Here is a 20,247-nt window from a genome sequence, read left to right as displayed (position 1 = left end):
TAGCATTTGAAACATTTAAATGCTGCTTTTAATGGTAGTAACAAATAAAACAATATTTTTGAAAGTAGGTATAAAATATTTTGGAAAAAGCTTTTCATATATTGTGAAGTTTCATAGGAACTATGATCTGAAAACCCCCTAAAAGTATACATTTTTTGGTAAATCAAATATAAATTACATTCACAAGACAATCTTTTCAGGGGACCTGGTCTAGGTGTTTTGTGCCTTATAGTGCTGGAGAAACCCGGCTCAATTATGACATTTCAGACAACAAAAACTTTCAACAACTACAAGGTAAAACATCTCACCTGCAAAGCATTCCAATATAGAGAAAGACAACATTCTTCGGTGTGGCTGCAGTCCTATTGACAATGGGGTCAGTCTGGCAGGCAGCATCCCTGGTCCGGGATGTGCTGGCCAGTGAAGAGTGAACCTGATGCAGACAGAGAGCACACATCTCATGGTTCGAAAGCCGAGCATTACACTCGTGATAAACTGACGAGTCACGACAGATTTGAAGTCAAAATTGTGTTCGAATTGACAGATACGTAATGGTGTATGTTCGAGGGAAGTCAGCAAACGTTTGCTAAACATCCTTCACCTAGCCACAACATCCGATCGCATATCACACACGAAAGACGCAGAAACGACTCGACGTTAAAAAAAAGTCACCAAACCGTAACAAATGCTTTCAAAATATAAAGTCACCAATCTAAAGAAAGGCTTACAAAATATGAATTGTTATCGCCGGGGGTCATTTTCCGTGTAACAGACGTATCTAGCCGCAGAACATAACTAGACTTGCTTACCTAAGTATTCATGCTGTATTGGTCAAAAGACAAATGTCTTGTTTTACAACCAATTTTCCAAATCTAACCAGTTTAACAGAGTATTGGTTTTGTAGCGCAGTGTAGGTTTCATGGATAAATACCTCCACAGCTAATGTTGGCTAGTTAGCTGGTACCCATGAAGTGCTAGCGGCTACAAATAATTATGACTTACTTGATCGGTGTGGGTAGCTGATGGACCGGCAAGGCTTGGCACTGATCCAGGCTTCAACTTCAGGTGTAGGGCAAAACCTGCCCTGTACTGTCCCAAGTTGTGAAATCATTCCTCTGAAATGTGTCGCGCAAACACTGACGCTCTTTGGAACATACATGGGCACCCGTCCCTCTAAATGAAATTAGCCATTCCGTTTTCAAAGGGACAGAGGGTGGAAGCGGAAACATATTCTTCTCTTCATCTTCACATCCTGGCACAGTACATTTCGCATGGTAAAGTCGTTTGGAAGCCATTGCTGTATCTTCTGTGACTGTCTTCAGGTGGCGAGTCTCGGTCTACTCCACATGAGTTGGGCGGGTAAGATACAGGTAGTTTACCAGCAGTGGGTGGAGACAGAGGGCGTGGCAGAGAGAGGGGGTGGGAAATTTTGATGAGCTCTATCCTGGCATGACGTCATGCCAGGAGCCTTGAGTCAACGAGACAATTCGAGGCGCTCTGTTCAAAACATGGAGGAAATGCTGTACTGCTCAGTGAATACATTTCGCAATTTCTACTCACTGGGGTGACTTAAGGAGACTAGAGAAACTCATTTTAAGGCTCAAAAACCTCTGAAAGTGAAATTTTCATGCCATGGGACCTTTAAAGGTAGGGTAGGAGATCCTGGATTTTGAGTCCAGCGAAGCTGCATTTTGAAAATACACAGGTAAAAAGTCCCAACCCTTTTCTTCACTTTCCCCCCGAAGGCACGCCTCTAGAGTACATGAACGCGCACGAGCACGAAGGTGCACGAGCGCTGTTCTGACAGCAAGCATCGATCGTTGCCGTATTTAGTATTTAGTATTTAGTTTATGCTAACTATACGTTTAATAATGCTAGGTGCTAGCCAAGCTGGCTCTAGTTTAGCTTCCTGCCAAGCTTCTGGACGCGTAATTCGTTCACGAAGCAGGGTACGCGCACAGGGGGAAGGAGGGGGAGGGAGGAGCAGATTGCAGTTTGATAGACGGCATCAGTATCCAATCATTGTTAACGGTCCGTTCAGTATGATTGGATAGTGTTTTTCCTAGATTGTACGTTCTAGAGGCCACTAAAACTTTTCATATTTGTGTCAAAACTTTTAATTAATTGGTTGCAATGAGGGTGTGAAGAGTATTTCAAGCAATATGTAAAAAAATGTTCCAGAAAAAGATCCCCTACCCAACCTTTAAACACACAAAACCGGTTTTCATTCATTGTGGGGTAGACCCTAAAAATTTGACAGGGCCTTTTTTTCTAAGGATTCAATGCTCTTCTTGGTGGGGACCAGCATTTTGGTCCCCACCAAGATTATGGTCCCCACGCTGTGAGTGTGCTGTCAGGTGGTGGTTCCCACGATGTGACAGACACACACACAGACACCAGGAAGTTAACCAGCTTGGGCTGCTGCTGATTGGTTGGCAGACACCTCTGTTTGGTTTTGGCTCTCAGTCTCCATGTTGCTGATCCTGGATCTGCTGAGATGTCCCAGGCCATTGTTGGCTTTGATCCTCATACTTTTAACTTTGTCCTGAGAAAGGACAAGTTCCAAAAAGTCAAACAGGGACTGCTTTTGCATTTGACGTAGCCAAACTGCATGCGCCTGGAGAAGCCAAAAGGCTTACAGCACCTGGTATTCCCAGGCGGTCTCCCATCCAAGTACTAACCAGGCCCGACTCTGCTTGGCTTCTGAGATCTGACGAGATCAGGCGTGTTCAGGGTGGTGTGGCTGTAAGCCAGTAATGGAATCCCAAACCAGCTTTTTATAGATTCTGAAACAGAATCTGTTATTGTATTCTGACTTCTAAAATAGAACTATACTGTTTAGAGAAGACGCAGTTTATGAGCATGTCGTGGGATTGAGCTTCCCTGGTTTCTCTATATGACAACGGACACAAAACTACACGCAGGGAACAGAGGAGCTTGACAGACACTAAGTTATCTGAGAGTCCCATTTTCAGCTGCAGAGAACAATCACATCAGGGAAGTCAATGTGCAGGCTCAACAGCAGCCTCTCAAGCCAGCTCTCTGGTAAAAATAGGGGAAACGTATGGTTCCAGCACCTATATAACATATTTTTGTCACAGGGACTGTGGCTTACGGCCACACCGCCCTGAACACGCCCGATCTCGTCCGATCTCGGAAGCCAAGCAGGGTCGGGCCTGGTTAGTACTTGGATGGGAGACTGCTTGGGAATACCAGGTGCTGTAAGCTTTTTTCTCTTCTCTCTGCGGCCTGCATGTAACATCTGACCATCACCGTGTGCCACAGACACGCTGCAGTTTTTCATTTAGTTTCAGACTTGTTGTTGGATTCAAATGTTGATGAGTTTCTGTGGCAGATATGCTCCAGTCCCCCCTGAAACCATGTAAAGCAAATGGAAGGATGGAGAGTTTGTTCCATTGAATGAAAAGTTGTCCTGAAGATAACAGGCAGGATTTGAACCAGCTGTTGCACCACTGGCAAGTTGTGGTCTCTGTGAAACTCACCAAGCCACCTTCACACTTGAAGATGTTTCTGGAGTGTTTTTCAAATCATATTTTTAGTGTTTGGAGCTGAAACTTCACTGAGTCATAAGGTTTGATCCCAGAACCTCTGAGGTTGAAAACATTCACCAAACAGTCTGAGCTATTCTTCCAGACACTCAGATGTGCTGTCCAACAGCTCTTCTCTCTGGAACAGCAAATGAAGAAGTAAAGGAAGTAAATCAGATCCTGTATGTGTCCAATGAGTGTGATCCTGACCGTATCCAAACCAGTCAAACTTCTGCTTAGTTCAGGTTAAGTTGAAGGTTTAGTCAGTGGTGTTATTTATTTAGTCATTTACAAATCCTCTGAAAAGTAGATCATAAACCAACTGAAGTTTGGTGGATTAAAGCCTGCTGTTTAAAGCACAGAGCAACGTCACCTCCCAAACCCAACCCTGCCACTGGCTCTAAAGGAGAGGAGCCTGTTAGCGGAGGGCCCTGCTCAGAGTCCTGCTTTAGTGAACTACAGCAACCAAGTAAACCTGCCAGACTTCTGTTGGGATCAGACTGATCTATGAGGGCTTAAAGATTCCATAAAGAGAAACATGCAGCTGAACCTAAATAAAACTTGAACAGAGAACTTACAGGAGAGGTTTTTAATGCTTTCATGCATCAATCTTTACTTCATTGGCTCCCTCCATGGGATTCAAATTTGGAACATTTCTCTAATAAAAGAAAAAAATGTCAAGGCTCAGAAAGCACCTTTATTATTGTTTTACTCTGTAATATGTAGGATCCATAAACTCATTTATCACCAGCTCTATCAGCATGGAGAGAATCCCCTTTTCTCCCAAAAGATCCCCGGTGCTGCTCCTGAGGTGTTTCTGTAAGTTTATCACACCAGCTGGTGAAATGATATGAGTCCCTCTACAGTTGTTGGAGATATCAGCTGAGATTCAAACTAAAAGACACATTTTGTGTCTGAAAATGTGAGAGACTGTTCAAGTGGGACTGAAAGCAGATTCAGAGGGTTGTGATGTATGTGTTTCCACCCAAATGATCTGATAACTGTCAGAGATGCAGCAGTGCTCTGAAATCCACTTTAGAAGCTGCAGTTATTGGACACAATGAAAGCTGAGCATCTCTGTGGCTCAGAGGAAAACTGAGCAGCAAATGTTGTCAGTCTAAAGCTGAAATACAAAAGAATACTGCTCCTTATGTGGAACAAACCAAACTCCAGAGAAGCTGGAAGCACCACTGCGACTGAACTTGTGACATCACAGTTTACGCAGCTTCCTCCAACATCTATGTCTCTTGAGGCCTTTACAAAATCTATTTCTGACACTGATTTTTCTGATGAAGTGCTTTGTTTTATTGCCACTTAAATGAAGCAAACAATGCCCTTGTTGTTTAAACTGCACCAGCGTTGATTTATCTCTGTAATGTCTTGTGTTCTGTTCTGGGTGTTCATTACAGATTGTCCAAATAGTGAAATCTAAGTGAAAAGAAGCCCTGATATAAAGCAGAACTATTCATGATAAATGCTCTTAACCTGTTGTAGTTTCAGTGAATGTGATCAACACTCTGCAACTGGTGTATTTAAGGTGATTTCTATAGTTTATATAGAATTATTCTATAGTTTATATAAGTTACAAATGAGGATATAACGATGCAGCTAACAGCAAAGCTAACAATAAGCTACATAGAAGGAAAAGCATCAGCCAGGCTCTGTCAGAGGTGACAGTGTAGAAACAGAGTGCAGGCATAGAGGGAAGTACAGGTTAAGTAATAGATTACATTTCTGCACCTGAACAGGGACTTGAACCCTGGACCCTCAGATTAAAAGTCTGATGCTCTACCAACTGAGCTATCCAGGCCCTATGAGAGAGTGTCTGAGTGACAGCTGACATCTGAAACACTTCCTGAGTCCAAAGCTGTGACGCTGTTTTCTGAACAAACGCCTGGTTGATGTGAACTTGTGTTGCAGCCACTGAGCATAAAGAAGAAGGCCTTCATGGAGGGAAACAGGGAGTTAAGGAGGAGTGTGAAGAAAAAAGGAAGAGAGCAAGTCGGTGGGAAACTATCTGCAGCAGAACAGTGTGAGGGATGTGTGGGCAGGAATGGAAAAGCTCACAGGCTTTGGGATAATGTGGGATCAGACAGATGGAAGAGTTCACACAAACTCAGCATGCTGCTGCCTCCTGCTACAGACCTCACATCCTCCATGTACCAACAGCTGCCCTGTCACACCTCAGCACATCTACATGAAACTATCACATCTATAGGAAAATAAACTATCGCCTCATCTGGATACAAACAAAAGAGATGATTGTGGATTTTAGGAGGAGCAGCAGTCAGCTGAACAGCGTCTCCATCCTCGGTGAAGAGGTGGTTGAGGATTACAGATACCTGAGGGTTCACCTGGACAGCAGACTGGACTGGAAATGCAACACTGAGGCCGTCTACAAGATGGGACATTCAGTAAACTATTCCTATAACTGTATATATGCTAACTGAGTTGGCATGGGTTGGTGCACTAAACACATGTTACAGAGTTTAATATTTCTGCATCTTTTAGTAAAAACAGGAAAGAATGAGTGTATATTTCCAGCCAAATTCCCAATAAAGCTGCTCTCATCCACATATTTTTCTGTTTCTTCTGTCAGACGGCTAAACTGAAAATCAGCCCATTAAGACTACGTGTCAACTCGTGGTCACTTAAAGCATGTCCAGACTGTCGCTCTGCTCTAATAAAATCCTGATTTCGTTCTGAATGTCCTGATCAAGATAAAAATATGTAACATACAGAACAAAAAGCATCCATCTCCAGCTGAAAACATGAAACCTGCAGACTACACATAAAATGTTCCACTGGGGACACCGACCCAAGTTGGTTATTAGGAGGAAATTTAATAAATATCCTCAAAACCAGTTTTTCTCAGTGTGCAGACTTCAGGTTTTTGTTTTAAGTTTTGAACAAAGAAAATAGTCTCAAATGTAACCTCTCTTCTATGCATATTCAGAACTTATTTAAATCTCTTCCAGAAAAACTCTTGTTTTGATCGTTTTCTTTGAAATAAAGATTTTTAAAAAGCTAATTGACCATGTGCTCTGTTTTACATATAACATCACCAGCCGCCACTGGAAGCCATGCCTGTTCACTAGTGTTCCGGAAGCCAAAGAATGAGGTAAGTTTTCCCTAATTTTGTTGCTAGCGGAAAGAGTTTGTGGAGTCGCAACAAATTGAGTCAGAAGTGGGATTGTAACACACTCCTGTGGGAGAGCATGGATAAATAGAAGAATCGTAAATGAATATGCAAGAAGAAACCAAAAAAGATTCAACTAGCAATGCAGAGGTGTGAAGTCACATACCACAGATCCTCTCAGCTGGAATTGAGCACTCTGGTGTCATTTCACAAGTGACTAGCCTACTCAACTCATCTTCTTTCCAGAACACAACCATGACAGCACACACCTGAAGGTTCCACCGAGATTTGAACTCAGATCACTGGATTCAGAGTCCAGAGTGCTGACCTTTACACCATGGAACCCCTTCCACAGTCTATTTACGCTCTCAGTCATGCAAATGCTTGACAATGAAAGGGTTTTAGCAACGTGTTTTTTTGTCAATTTTTCAGTGATACTCTTACAGCTTGTATTCTCAGAATTGGCACGACAATCAAGCAACACATTCTGTATCTTCTTCAATGGTCAAAGGTTAGAATCCGCCTGTCAAGCGGAGGAACAGGGTTCGATTCCTTGACCGAAGGTTGCCATTTTCACTCAGCAGCTAGGTATTTGCCAAAGTCCGTTTCACACCATAGCATGAGAAAATCTTTTGAAAACCTGCAAAAATTGACTTTACATGTCAAGAATAGCAGATGAGGCTCCCCTCCTATCCATAATTATAAATATGTTGATGTTGCTATCATTAACGTGCAGTCATACATCTTCACACAAGGATGAAATAAATAAAGCAGGAGCAAGTAATGTTTCTGCCATGTTTCAAACTGAGGACCTTTCATGTGTTAGGCGAACGTGATAACCACTACAATACGGAAACTGAAGCCATGCCTGTTCACTAGTGTTCCGGAAGCCAAAGAATGAGGTAAGTTTTCCCAAATTTTGTTGCCAGCAGAAAGAGTTTGTGGAGTCGCAACAAATTGAGTCAGAAGTGTGATTGTAACACACTCCTCTGGGAGAGCATGGATAAATAGAAGCTAGGGATTCGCCAAAGTCCGTTTCACACCATAGCATGAGAAAATCTTTACATGTCAAGAATAGCAGATGAGGCTCCCCTCCTATCCATAATTATGAATATGTTGATGTTGCTATCATTAACGTGCAGTCATACATCTTCACACAAGGATGAAATAAATAAAGGTGGAGCAAGTAATGTTTCCGCCCAGTTTCGAACTGAGGACCTTTCACGTGTGAACTATCTGTGGCTCCTCTGCTCGGCTTTGTGATCAGTGGATACAAGCCTCTACCGTATAACGCAGCCAAGAAATCACAAGTTTGTTTAGGAGTATGTACCTTTAAGAGGTCAATGTTGAAATCACCACAGATCACAAGTGTTTTATTATCTGCTATAATTGTCTGTTTCAACGCTTCAGTCTTGTGCCTCTTGTTTAAAACTTAATAACAATTGCAGGCTTGGATTTGTTATCCTTTCATGCAAAAGTGCAGCAAGCTGATATCTGTTGATTTTCAAGATGAATGTTCTTACTTGCCTTGAAGTGAACCACTTGTTCATGTATATCCACCATTCAACAGTGTTGGTCTAGTTACTTTTAAAAAGTAATTAGCTTAATTACTAGTTACTGCTCCCAAAAAGTAATTGAGTTAGTAACTCAGTTACCACATTGTAAAAGTAATTTGTTACTCAGCAAAGTAACTCTGGCGTTATTTTTTGTGTTCTATAACGCTGTTATGTTCTATAACATCTTTAACATCAAATATGTTTATATTAACTGATTGTTCATAAGGCCCTTTATCTGGAGAGTGGGTGGCTCTGGTCTTATCTGGCTCTTTGCTAGAGGCCTTTTAGGCCAGAGGATGTGAGCTCTTAGGATTACCATGACCTGGATGAGTGAGAATCTTCATCAACATGCTGTGTGTGCTGATGCTAACTGTAAAGATGTGAAGCTCAGACAGGAGAGCTGCTTGTTGTATGAGGACACAGTGTGTGTCTTATATGGAGGTGGAAGCCTGGCTCAAATATAGAAATCATTTCTTTGTATGTTACTTATTTAAATGTGTCCTCTCAGTGGCTGTGAAGTACTGTCAGTAATACTGAGCGGGACTCTGCATTTATGGAGATGTGTCTCCCTCTGGTGGCGAATAGAGGAACTGCATGATGTCAGTTTGATGAAGCGTTCAACTAAAGGAGGAAGTGAAAGTCTTCCAGTGGTTCCTGCAGAATCCTGACTCACTGGATGGTTTCCTGCCATGAAAAAGCTCCGTCTGCAGAAGACGAGCAGAACGGAGCCAGCGGGCCTGATGCTGCAGATGTGCTGAACACCACAGATGCAATGGTTGGGACAAAGATGGTTGGAGAGAAGACACAGAGGAGTGAAGGCCAGCTGTAGAAAGAAAAGCACCTCCAGGTCTGCTATCTGATGCTGATATCAGTGAAAATGGGCTTCTTCTTCTCCTGTCTGATGATGTGCTCAGTAATTTCAGTGATACAGCCCTCAGGTTCAGCCTTGGTTGGTCTGGTGAACACCTTTACTTTCTCTCACAGCCTGCTGTGTTTTTCACTGACTGATTCCATCTGAGTTATGAAGGCAAAACAGGAAACTATGAAAAGATGAGAAAAACATCTGGATTGGACTGATGTGTGTGTGTCCCGTTACTTTAGAAAGCCTGAACTTATAAAGGTTCCTATGGTGACCATGTGTTCTGATAGTGTTGTATGAGTTTTATAAACTCTGAGGTGTCAAACAGAAGCTGTGAACATTACAAGTGTCGCTGCTGCCTCCAGAACCACTTCCGCTACACCGGCTTCAGGAGCCAGTAGGAACTTTGTCCGTCTCTGACGTCATAAGTAATAACCAATGGGAGAGCAGCTGAGCGTTTGGAACAAGCCCCGCCCCCTCACTGGCTGCTTCTGCCGGGGTGAAGCTCAGAGATAAATCCTCGTTCCCTCTGTTAAAGACACCTTTATGCCCACTGAATACAGTCTGAGGAGAACTCTGAAATGTTTCAGCTAACAGGAAAGTTGTCTACAAGAACAAACACAAGAGGCTCCATGTTTTTAAGCGTAATTTTCTTTCTGAGGGTTCACTCCTCAACCCCAAAAAACTGATTCAACACGCCTAAAAAGGCACATATTTCGCACCTCCAAAATGAAGCGTCGTTCCAGATCAATTCCCACCTCTCTCCATCTGTGGCGAGACAAACAATAAACTTATTTGAATCCAAAAAAGCTGTCCTTGGAGCAGGAAAATAACATTAGTCTCCATGTGCAGCCGGCGCAGAGGCGAGGGCCAAGGGACCGTCTACAAAGTGCAACACCTTCTACAGAAATATTCAATAACTCCGCTCTAATGAGTCTTAATGCCACTAAAATCACTGCAGACATCAACGGCCTCCTGTTGGTTCCACAAACACAGCTTGTGCTTCATTTGATGCGTGTGTGTGTGAGTATGTTGTTCTGAACAATTGACTAACATCTGTATTACAGACTGTGGAGTCACCTCAGGAGACTCTGATATCCTGCTGCTTATACTACAACAGGGGCCTCATGTACAAAGACTTGCGTGGATTTCCTACTGAAACATGGCGTACGCTCAAACCCAAATGCCCTCCAACGTCGGATGTACGAATCTGTGCGCACGCATCAATCCAAGCACATTTCGTTTGTACATCCCAATCAACGTGGAATTGAGCGCACGTCGGAGCAGCCGACTCCTCCCTGTCCACGCCCCTACTTAAATACGCAAATCCTATTTAAATGAGCCCTGCACCTGCGATTCCCCTCTGTGTACGGTCAGAAAATAAAGAAAAAAGACTGAATAAGACGGGAAAGAAGAACTTCACGGAAAGCGAGATGTCGGTGCTACTTTCTGAAGTGGAGGCCCGAAAAAATGTGTTCTTTGGCACGCTGTCCTCCGGCATAAGCAGCAAACGCAAGAGGAGTGGGTGGGAGAGCCTGAGGCTGTCAATGCTGTGGGGTCTGAGAAGCCACACAAGCAGAGGTGAAGAAGAAGTGGTCCCACATTAAGGTGGCTGTGAAGCGGAGACTGGCTGCCCACCGCTGCAGTGTGTCCAAAACAGTCGGGTGGGGGGGTGACCGACTGTTTGAACAGAGAGTCGGCGCAACTATGGGTGGCACTGCTCTTTGCCCACAGAGACGATCAGGGGCTTGTTAGAAAGATCTTAAGCTGAAGTTTAACCAGCAAAAGACAGCAAGAAACTAACTTTAACCACCGACTGATGCTGTGAAGACGGGATAGAAATTGGGGGCGCACATACTCAATGCACGTCACAGGGAATAATATTAGGACCATTACAAGAATAAAGTTACTCACCAAGAAGCCAGCCATCCCGCACAGTGCCACCCTGTAAGTCTGTTCCCAACGATGCTGTTACTCAGAATGTATGAATTGTGCGTTGAACCAAGGCACCTCGCCACAATGTTGGTTAATTGCATTTACGCATCACATATGATCTGTACATCGATCAAATGAAAATGTTCCCTGTTAACATACAAATTCATCATGTGATGGCGCTTTTATAGCAATGTGTGCGCAGTCGATAGCCCCGATTACAAAACCGGCTCTCGCTTCAAATTGAGCTTTAATGTTGGCCTGTTGGGAATTTGATATATGTGGTTGAGATGCGGATAATTCTGTCCCACACGGCTGGCATGGCTCGGCTGGCACAGTCCCAATCGGTTGGCGACCTGCCCCTGGAATGCTCCGGTTGGAACCCCAGTGTGCACATCACCTGTGGGCACAGGCAGCGCATGGCTCCTCGCTGTGTTGCGCTCCAACGCCGGCCGCAGCTCTGCGCACAGTTCTAGGAGGATTTCCCTCAAAACGGCTAATGAGTAATCAGTCGCCATCATGTGCCAGCTAATCCTCTCTGTTGTAGTGAACACGCGCTCTCTTCGAATTGCACCATTTGCAAAGTCTTCTAATACTGCTAAAGCAGCCATTGTTTTTAATGGTATGCATTGCACCACTTTGCGCTGCTTTTATATGTGTAATTGCAGACACATGGGTGTGTTAATTGTTTATCAGTATTAATTGTTCATGTGTCTCAAATGTGCACATCACTGTCTGAGGACTAATTGTTTTCACATTTATTTATTATAACAGTTTCCCAACATCACCTTAGGTGTCGCCAAAGAATCAACAGCTGCAGAAAAGTGCGTACGCCAGCCCTGAAGTTAGCGTTAGCGATCACAAACAAACTGACCAACAGAAGATGGAAAACAACTAGAGCTGTTAAATTACCAACAAAATGGATACAACTCCACAGAATATGTCCAAAATGAGACTGAATGAGGGGCCAGATGCAAACAGGACGATGAAACAAATCCAAAGAAAACTAAATTAAACACAAAATAGTCAAAAATGGAAGAAAAATAAGCATCAAAAGTCACAATGTGACGTCCAGTGATGGAAAGAATCTGAGATCGACACAGACACAAAAACAAAGAAAAGTAAAAACAACACAGATTATATCTTCATGTTTTCAGACTTTCAGTCTGAGTGTCATTTGCAACAGTAAACAGTGAGTTTGTACAGCTTGTATGTTCTGGAAAAACTCACCTAGTTCTGAGTTAATACCAACTGGTCCCCCTCCTTATAGATGTCTTCCTCCCAATGCATGTGTGCAGCAGCTTATTCAAGGACAGCAGAGAAGCTCTGACCCTGCAACAACAACCCCTTATTCTGGATTTTTCCACAACTAAAGGTCTGATCGGGCCTCATCCAAAACCTGGGACAGTGGTGGCTTGTTGAATTAAGTGGTAATGAACTCGCACCTTCTGATGCTGCATCAATAAAGACAGAGAGCACTTTTACATTGATGTGCAAGTCCTAGGTCAGCATCAGCTGTGTCTTGCTGGGATCTCTCATTGTCATGTCAACAATGTGGGACAGTGGTTTTGATATGATGTCAAACCAAGAATAGCAGCACACAATCCCAAAACCTCCTGCCACCCTGTGCACATGAGAACTATGTCATCAGTTTTTAAGCTCTTGACCCTTGTTGGAAATGTCAACAATGGTCATTTTCAGGGGCCAAAACCTACATTTAAATGCAGCCAAAAGACGTGTGGTGTAAAGATTTTGGGGTGTAAATTTCCGATACTTTCCTTTAATAAGTGCTGTAAATCACATCGTTTTGTTCTGTTTGGACAGCCGGTTCGGCCATGAATGCATGTTAGTGCATGTCAGTCCTTACCAATCAGTCTGGGACAAGCAAACACGCAGGCTTTCTTCCTCTAAATTTACAATTCATAAAATTTCACAAAAGCAATGTCCATGGAGTGGAACAAGAAAGTCTACTTCTGTGTTTTGTCCAAGACCTTCAAGTATCTTATCAGGCCATCTGATAGGTCAACTCCCCCCATGTACCAAAGAGGGCAGTTGGAAAAACAAAAAAGGAAAAATCGTATCAAAATATGTCCTGCACACAAATTATTACATTTCAAAAGGCAGACATGGCTTTGAAGTGAAAGAGTGCGACACTCTGGGACAGACCACATTCACTGCGTAAATTCTTGTGCTCAAAAGTGCTTCTCTTTGGGGTTGTCTTGGTAGTGAAAATGTACAAGATCTGAACCTTTGAAACAAACTGGATTACTTCCAGGGATGACATGTGATTTTCCAAGTCAAATAGAAGATCAATATTGTGGTCACGATTAGAATGACACTTTATTTTTTATCAGAAGCGAGACTTTGTCATGATAAGTGCCCTAATAGAAACACTTAGCTGTTCCTCATCATAGTAAATGCTTCTTGTTGGGGTAGTTTCATGACCTGCAGATCTTCCTCGTGTGAGCTGAACGGCAAGCTCACCATTATCCACTTTTTTTTGAGAACATGGTGGATAGTCCTGTTAAGTTTGGGTGTGATTCTGAACAGACTCCTTCAGCGATTGAAGACATTTCCTGGACTGTCTTCCAAAGAATAAGGCTGCGGCTACACGGAAACGTTTTTCACTGTAAACGATACTTTTTCTTATCGTTTCGCTGTCGCGGCCACACGGAGCCGGCGTTCCCACTACCCCAAAACGATAGTTTTTGAAAACGGGTTCCAGAGTGGGAAAGTTTGAAAACGGCCTCGTTTCGTTTCCATTGTTACAGCAAAAACGTTTTTGCGTCAGCCACACGTTGACGCTGGGAGCCAATTTTAACACCTCTCTATTGTCTCACAGCGTGGCGTGACACAGTGGCGTGTGTACTGTATCGTTTCATCGTTGTCGTCTGGACAGCAGCGCGTTTCCGTGTGGTCGCAAGAATTTTCGAACCCGTTTTCAAAAAAAACCTCGTTTCGTTTTCGTGTAGCCGTAGCCTAAGAAATGATCTCAAATAGTCGTGTGGATACCTCAGTAGGACATGCACTTCAACTTTATGCACATTCTTTGGCGAAAATGGTGGAAAGTGCTTTGAAGTTGGGGTGTGATTCTTAACTGACTGCTTCAATTATTGGACAAGTTTCCAGGACTGTCTTCTAAATAGTAGGAAACTCTTGAAAATTCATGTGGATTCCTCAGTAGGACATGCACTTCAACTTTATGCACATTCTTTGGAGAAAATGGTGGAAAGTGCATGAGGTTGGGGTGGGATTCTTGCCTCACTGTATGATGAATCCAGACTCTTAAATCTTTCCACAGTGTGGGGAGCCAATTTACAATCCACACACTTTTTCTGTCTCTTACACTTGATACCAGAGTGTACATTTGGTTTTGTCTTGTTTTGAAGTACGTGTGATGGAACTCCAACTGGAGGCTTCCTTTGTCAAACAAGTTTCATGGAGCAAACTTGCAGAAAGCTGATTGATCACTCATCAACACCTAACTGCCCTCATGTCTGCATTCATTCCAAAACGATTCTTCTTTGAATGGTTGTTTAATGGCCCATTGCCTGGACCATAGAAACCTTGTGGAAAAGGAAGGTGGAGTTTGTTGGAACCACAAACACTGAGCATATAAACTGGGCAACTCTGTTCAACACACTCACCCAGTGGGAAACGCAACGTGGAGGACACAAGAAAGCATCAACTGGACTGAGGAGAAATTCATGTAAGAAAAAAATCTGATTCATTGTATGTGCTGACTTGTGTTTGAGTTCAGGAAGTGCTTCTGGTTGGGGCGATTGTACACGACAAATGCTATTGACTGTAACTGAAGCTAGCAGATGAGTGTATCACATGGAGACCACCTCAAACAGTAACACTGATGGTTCTTGATTTCATAAGTGCTTCTCTTTTGGGGTTGTTTCTCTTGTGAGATTTTCTTCAATAAGACATGACTGTTCTTTCCTGAATTTGTCCCCAACATTACCTTAACACAGGCACTGACTACATTTCTTCAAAAAGTAAGTGCTACTTGTTGGGGTAATCTTGCAGACGGCTCTCATTCAAAGATCCTACTACAAAATATGAACTATCGCTAAAAATCTATTTGCAAGGAATTTCTATTTAATTTCTACCTAATTTGAGCATTTACATGGCTTTGAAGTGAAAGAGTGCGACACTCTGGGACAGACCACATCCACTGCATAAATATGAAGCCTCATTTTTGTGGGCAAATCACTCTCAGATCACCTCAAAGGAGTCACTCCTGATTCTTGTGCTCAAAAGTGCTTCTCTTTGGGGTTGTCTTGGTAGTGAAAATGTACAAGATCTGAACCTTTGAAACAAACTGTGGATTACATCTAGGGATGACATGTGATTTTCCAAGTCAAATAGAAGATCAATATTGTGGTCACGATTAGAATGACACTTATTTTCTATCAGAAGCAAGACTTTGTCATGATAAGTGCCCTAACAGAAACACTGAGCTGTTCCTCATTATAGTAAGTGCTTCTTGTTGGGGTAGTTTCATGACCTGCAGATCTTCCTTGTGTGAGCTTAACGGCAAGCTCACCGTTATCCACTTTTTTTTTAGAAGTTTGGGTGTGATTCTGAACAGACTCCTTCAGCGATTGAAGACATTTCCTGGACTGTCCTGGACTGTCTTCCAAAGAATAAGAAATTATCTCAAATAGTGGTGTGGATACCTCAGTAGGACATGCACTTCAACTTTATGCACATTCTTTGGCGAAAATGGTGGAAAGTGCTTTGAAGTTGGGGTGTGATTCTTAACTGACTGCTTCAGCGATTGAAGAAATTTCCAGGACTGTCTTCTAAATAGTAGGAAACTCTTGAAAATGCACGTGGATTCATCAGTAGGACATGCACTTCAACTTTATGCACATTCTTTGGAGAAAATGGTGGAAAGTGCATGAGGTTGGGGTGGGATTCTTGCCTCACTGTATGATGAATCCAGACTCTTAAATCTTTCCACAGTGTGGGGAGCCAATTTACAATCCACCCACTTTTTCTGTCTCTTACACTTGATTCCAGACTGTACATTTGGTTTTGTCTTGTTTTGAAGTACGTGTGATGGAACTCCAACTGGAAGCTTCCTTTGTCAAACAAGTTTCATGTAGCAAACCTGCAGAAAGCTGATTGATCACTCATCAACACCTAACTGCCCTCATGTCTGCATTCATTCCAAAACGATTCTTCTTTGAATGGTTGTTTAATGGCCCATTGCCTGGACCATAGAAACCTTGTGGAAAAGGAAGGTGGTGTTAGGCTACGGCTACACGAAAACGAAACGAGGTTTTTTTTTAAAACGGGTACGAAAATTCTTGCGACCACACGGAAACGCGCTGCTGTAAAGACTCAGGTCCAGACGAAAACGGATGAAAACGATGAAACGATGCAGTACACACGCCACTGTGTCACGCCACGCTGTGAGACAATAGAGAAGTGTTAAAATTGGCTCACAGCGTCAACGTGTGACTGACGCAAAAAAGTTTTAGCTGTAACAATGGAAACGAAACGAGGCCGTTTTCAAACTTTCCCACTCTGGAACCCGTTTTCAAAAACTATCGTTTTGGGGTAGTGGGAACGCCGGCTCCGTGTGGCCGCGACAGCGAAACGATAAGAAAAAGTATCGTTTACAGTGAAAAACGTTTTCGTGTAGCCGCAGCCTTAGTTTGAACCACAAGCACTGAGCATATAAAATGGGCAACTCTGTTCAACACACTCACCAAGTTGGAAATGCAACATGGAGGACACAAGAAAGCATCAACTGGAGCGAGGAGAAATTCATGTAAGAAAAAAATCGGATTCATTGTATGTGCTGACTTGTGTTTGAGTTCAGGAAGTGCTTCTGGTTGGGGCGATTGTACACGACAAATGCTATTGACTGTAACTGAAGCTAGCAGATGAGTGTATCACATGGAGACCACCTCAAACAGACACACTGATGGTTCTTGATTTCATAAGTGCTTCTCTTTTGGGGTTGTTTCGCTTGTGAGATTTTCTTCAATAAGACATGACTGTTCTTTCCTGAATTTGTCCCCAACATTACCTTAACACAGGCACTGACTACATTTCTTCAAAAAGTAAGTGCTATTTGTTGGGGTAATCTTGCAGACGGCTCTCATTCAAAGATCCTACTACAAAATATGAACTATAGAGAAAAATGTATTTGCAAGGAATTTCTATTTAATTTCTAACTAATTTGAGCATTTACATGGCTTTGAGGTGAAAGAGTGCGACACTCTGGGACAGACCACATTCACTGCGTAAATGTGAAGCCTCATTTTTGAGGGCAAATCACTCTCAGATCACCTCAAAGGAGTCACTCCTGATTCTTGTGCTCAAAAGTGCTTCTCTTTGGGGTTGTCTTGGTAGTGAAAATGTACAAGATCTGAACCTTTGAAACAAACTGTGTATTACATCTAGGGATGACATGTGATTTTCCAAGTCAAATAGAAGATCAATATTGTGGTCACGATTAGAATGACACTTATTTTCTATCAGAAGCAAGACTTTGTCATGATAAGTGCCCTAATAGAAACACTGAGCTGTTCCTCATTATAGTAAGTGCTTCTTGTTGGGGTAGTTTCATGGCCTGCAGATCTTCTTCGTGTGAGCTGAATGGCAAGCTCACCGTTATCCACTTTTTTTTGAGAACATGGTGGAAAGTCCTGTTAAGTTTGGGTGAGATTCTGAACAGACTCCTTCAGCGATTGAAGACATTTCCTGGACTGTCTTCCAAAGAATAAGAAATGATCTCAAATAGTGGTGTGGATACCTCAGTAGGACATGCACTTCAACTTTATGCACATTCTTTGGCGAAAATGGTGGAAAGTGCTTTGAAGTTGGGGTGTGATTCTTAACTGACTGCTTCAATTATTGGACAAGATTCCAGGACTGTCAACCAAATAGTAGGAAACTCTTGAAAATTCATGTGGATTCCTCAGTAGGACATGCACTTCAACTTTATGCACATTCTTTGGAGAAAATGGTGGAAAGTGCATGAGGTTGGGGTGGGATTCTTGCCTCACTGTATGATGAATCCAGACTCTTAAATCTTTCCACAGTGTGGGGAGCCAATTTACAATCCACCCACTTTTTCTGTCTCTTACACTTGATTCCAGACTGTACATTTGGTTTTGTCTTGTTTTGAAGTACGTGTGATGGAACTCCAACTGGAGGCTTCCTTTGTCAAACAAGTTTCATGGAGCAAACCTGCAGAAAGCTGATTGATCACTCATCAATACCTAACTGCCCTCATGTCTGCATTCATTCCAAAACGATTCTTCTTTGAATGGTTGTTTAATGGCCCATTGCCTGGACCACCTTGTGGAAAAGGAAGGTGGTGTTAGGCTACGGCAACACGAAAACGAAACGAGGTTTTTTTTAAAAACGGGTACGAAAATTCTTGCGACCACACGGCAACGCGCTGCTGTAAAGACTCAGGTCCAGACGAAAACGGATGAAAACGATGAAACGATGCAGTACACACGCCACTGTGTCACGCCACGCTGTGAGACAATAGAGAAGTGTTAAAATTGGCTCACAGCGTCAACGTGTGACTGACGCAAAAAAGTTTTAGCTGTAACAATGGAAACGAAACGAGGCCGTTTTCAAACTTTCCCACTCTGGAACCCGTTTTCAAAAACTATCGTTTTGGGGTAGTGGGAACGCCGGCTCTGTGTGGCCGCGACAGCGAAACGATAAGAAAAAGTATCGTTTACAGTGAAAAACGTTTTCGTGTAGCCTCAGCCTTAGTTTGAACCACAAGCACTGAGCATATAAAATGGGCAACTCTGTTCAACACACTCACCCAGTTGGAAACGCAACGTGGAGGACACAAGAAAGCATCAACTGGACCCAGGAGAAATTCATGTATGAAAAAAATTTGATTCATTGTCTGTGCTGACTTGTGTTTGAGTTCAGGAAGTGCTTCTGGTTGGGGCGATTGTACACGACAAATGCTATTGACTGTAACTGAAGCTAGCAGATGAGTGTATCACATGGAGACCACCTCAAACAGACTTACTGATGGTTCTTGATTTCATAAGTGCTTCTCTTTTGGGGTTGTTTCGCTTGTGAGATTTTCTTCAATAAGACATGACTGTTCTTTCCTGAATTTGTCCCCAACATTACCTTAACACAGGCACTGACTACATTTCTTCAAAAAGTAAGTGCTACTTGTTGGGGTAATCTTGCAGACGGCTCTCATTCGAAGATCCTACTACAAAATATGAACTATAGATAAAAATGTATTTGCAAGGAATTTCTATTTAATTTCTACCTAATTTGAGCATTTACATGGCTTTGGAGTGAGAGAGTGTGACACTCTGGGACAGACCACATCCACTACGTAAATGTGAAGCCTCGTTTTTGTGGGCAAATCACTCTCAGATCACCTCAAAGGAGTCACTCCTGATTCTTGTGCTCAAAAGTGCTTCTCTTTGGGGTTGTCTTGGTAGTGAAAATGTACAAGATCTGAACCTTTGAAACAAACTGTGGATTACTTCCAGGGATGACATGTGATTTTCCAAGTCAAATAGAAGATTAATATTGTGGCCACGATTAGAATGACACTTATTTTCTATCAGAAGCGAGACTTTGTCATAACAAGTGCCCTAATAGAAACACTGAGCTGTTCCTCATTATAGTAAGTGCTTCTTGTTGGGGTAGTTTCATGACCTGCAGATCTTCCTCGTGTGAGCTGAACGGCAAGCTCATCGTTATCCACTTTTTTTGAGAACATGGTGGATAGTCGTGTTAAGTTTGGGTGTGATTCTGAACAGACTCCTTCAGCGATTGAAGACATTTCCTGGACTGTCTTCCAAAGAATAAGAAATGATCTCAAATAGTGGTGTGGATACCTCAGTAGGACATGCACTTCAACTTTATGCACATTCTTTGGAGAAAATGGTGGAAAGTGCATGAAGTTGGGGTGGGATTCTTGCCTCACTGTATGATGAATCCAGACTCTTAAATCTTTCCACAGTGTGGGGAGCCAATTTACAATCCACCCACTTTTTCTGTCTCTTACACTTGATACCAGACTGTACATTTGGTTTTGTCTTGTTTTAAAGTACATGTGATGGAACTCCAACTGGAAGCTTCCTTTGTCAAACAAGTTTCATGGAGCAAACTTGCAGAAAGCTGATTGATCACTCATCAACACCTAACTGCCCTCATGTCTGCATTCATTCCAAAACGATTCTT

At 42.7% G+C, this 20,247-nt stretch overlaps 1 protein-coding gene and 3 non-coding genes across 4 annotated transcripts in view; 1 reads left to right on the top strand and 3 right to left on the bottom strand.

Moving 5' to 3' along the window:
* Nucleotides 1-20,247, bottom strand: part of LOC142391905 (NLR family CARD domain-containing protein 3-like) — a 418,516-nt gene that overhangs the window by 36,010 nt on the left and 362,259 nt on the right. The gene's annotated exons all lie outside the window — the stretch shown is intronic.
* LOC142393000 (5S ribosomal RNA) lies at nt 2,633-2,751 on the bottom strand. The gene has a single exon (XR_012771625.1). It is a non-coding gene; the product is annotated as a 5S ribosomal RNA (ribosomal RNA).
* On the top strand, nt 3,110-3,228 carry LOC142392603 (5S ribosomal RNA). The gene has a single exon (XR_012771246.1). It is a non-coding gene; the product is annotated as a 5S ribosomal RNA (ribosomal RNA).
* On the bottom strand, nt 5,286-5,358 carry trnak-uuu (transfer RNA lysine (anticodon UUU)). The gene has a single exon. It is a non-coding gene; the product is annotated as a tRNA-Lys (tRNA).

This window comes from Odontesthes bonariensis, chromosome 11 (genome assembly GCF_027942865.1).
Source record: "Odontesthes bonariensis isolate fOdoBon6 chromosome 11, fOdoBon6.hap1, whole genome shotgun sequence".
Lineage (NCBI taxonomy): Eukaryota > Metazoa > Chordata > Actinopteri > Atheriniformes > Atherinopsidae > Odontesthes > Odontesthes bonariensis.
This window is presented reverse-complemented; position numbering and strand designations above follow the sequence as displayed.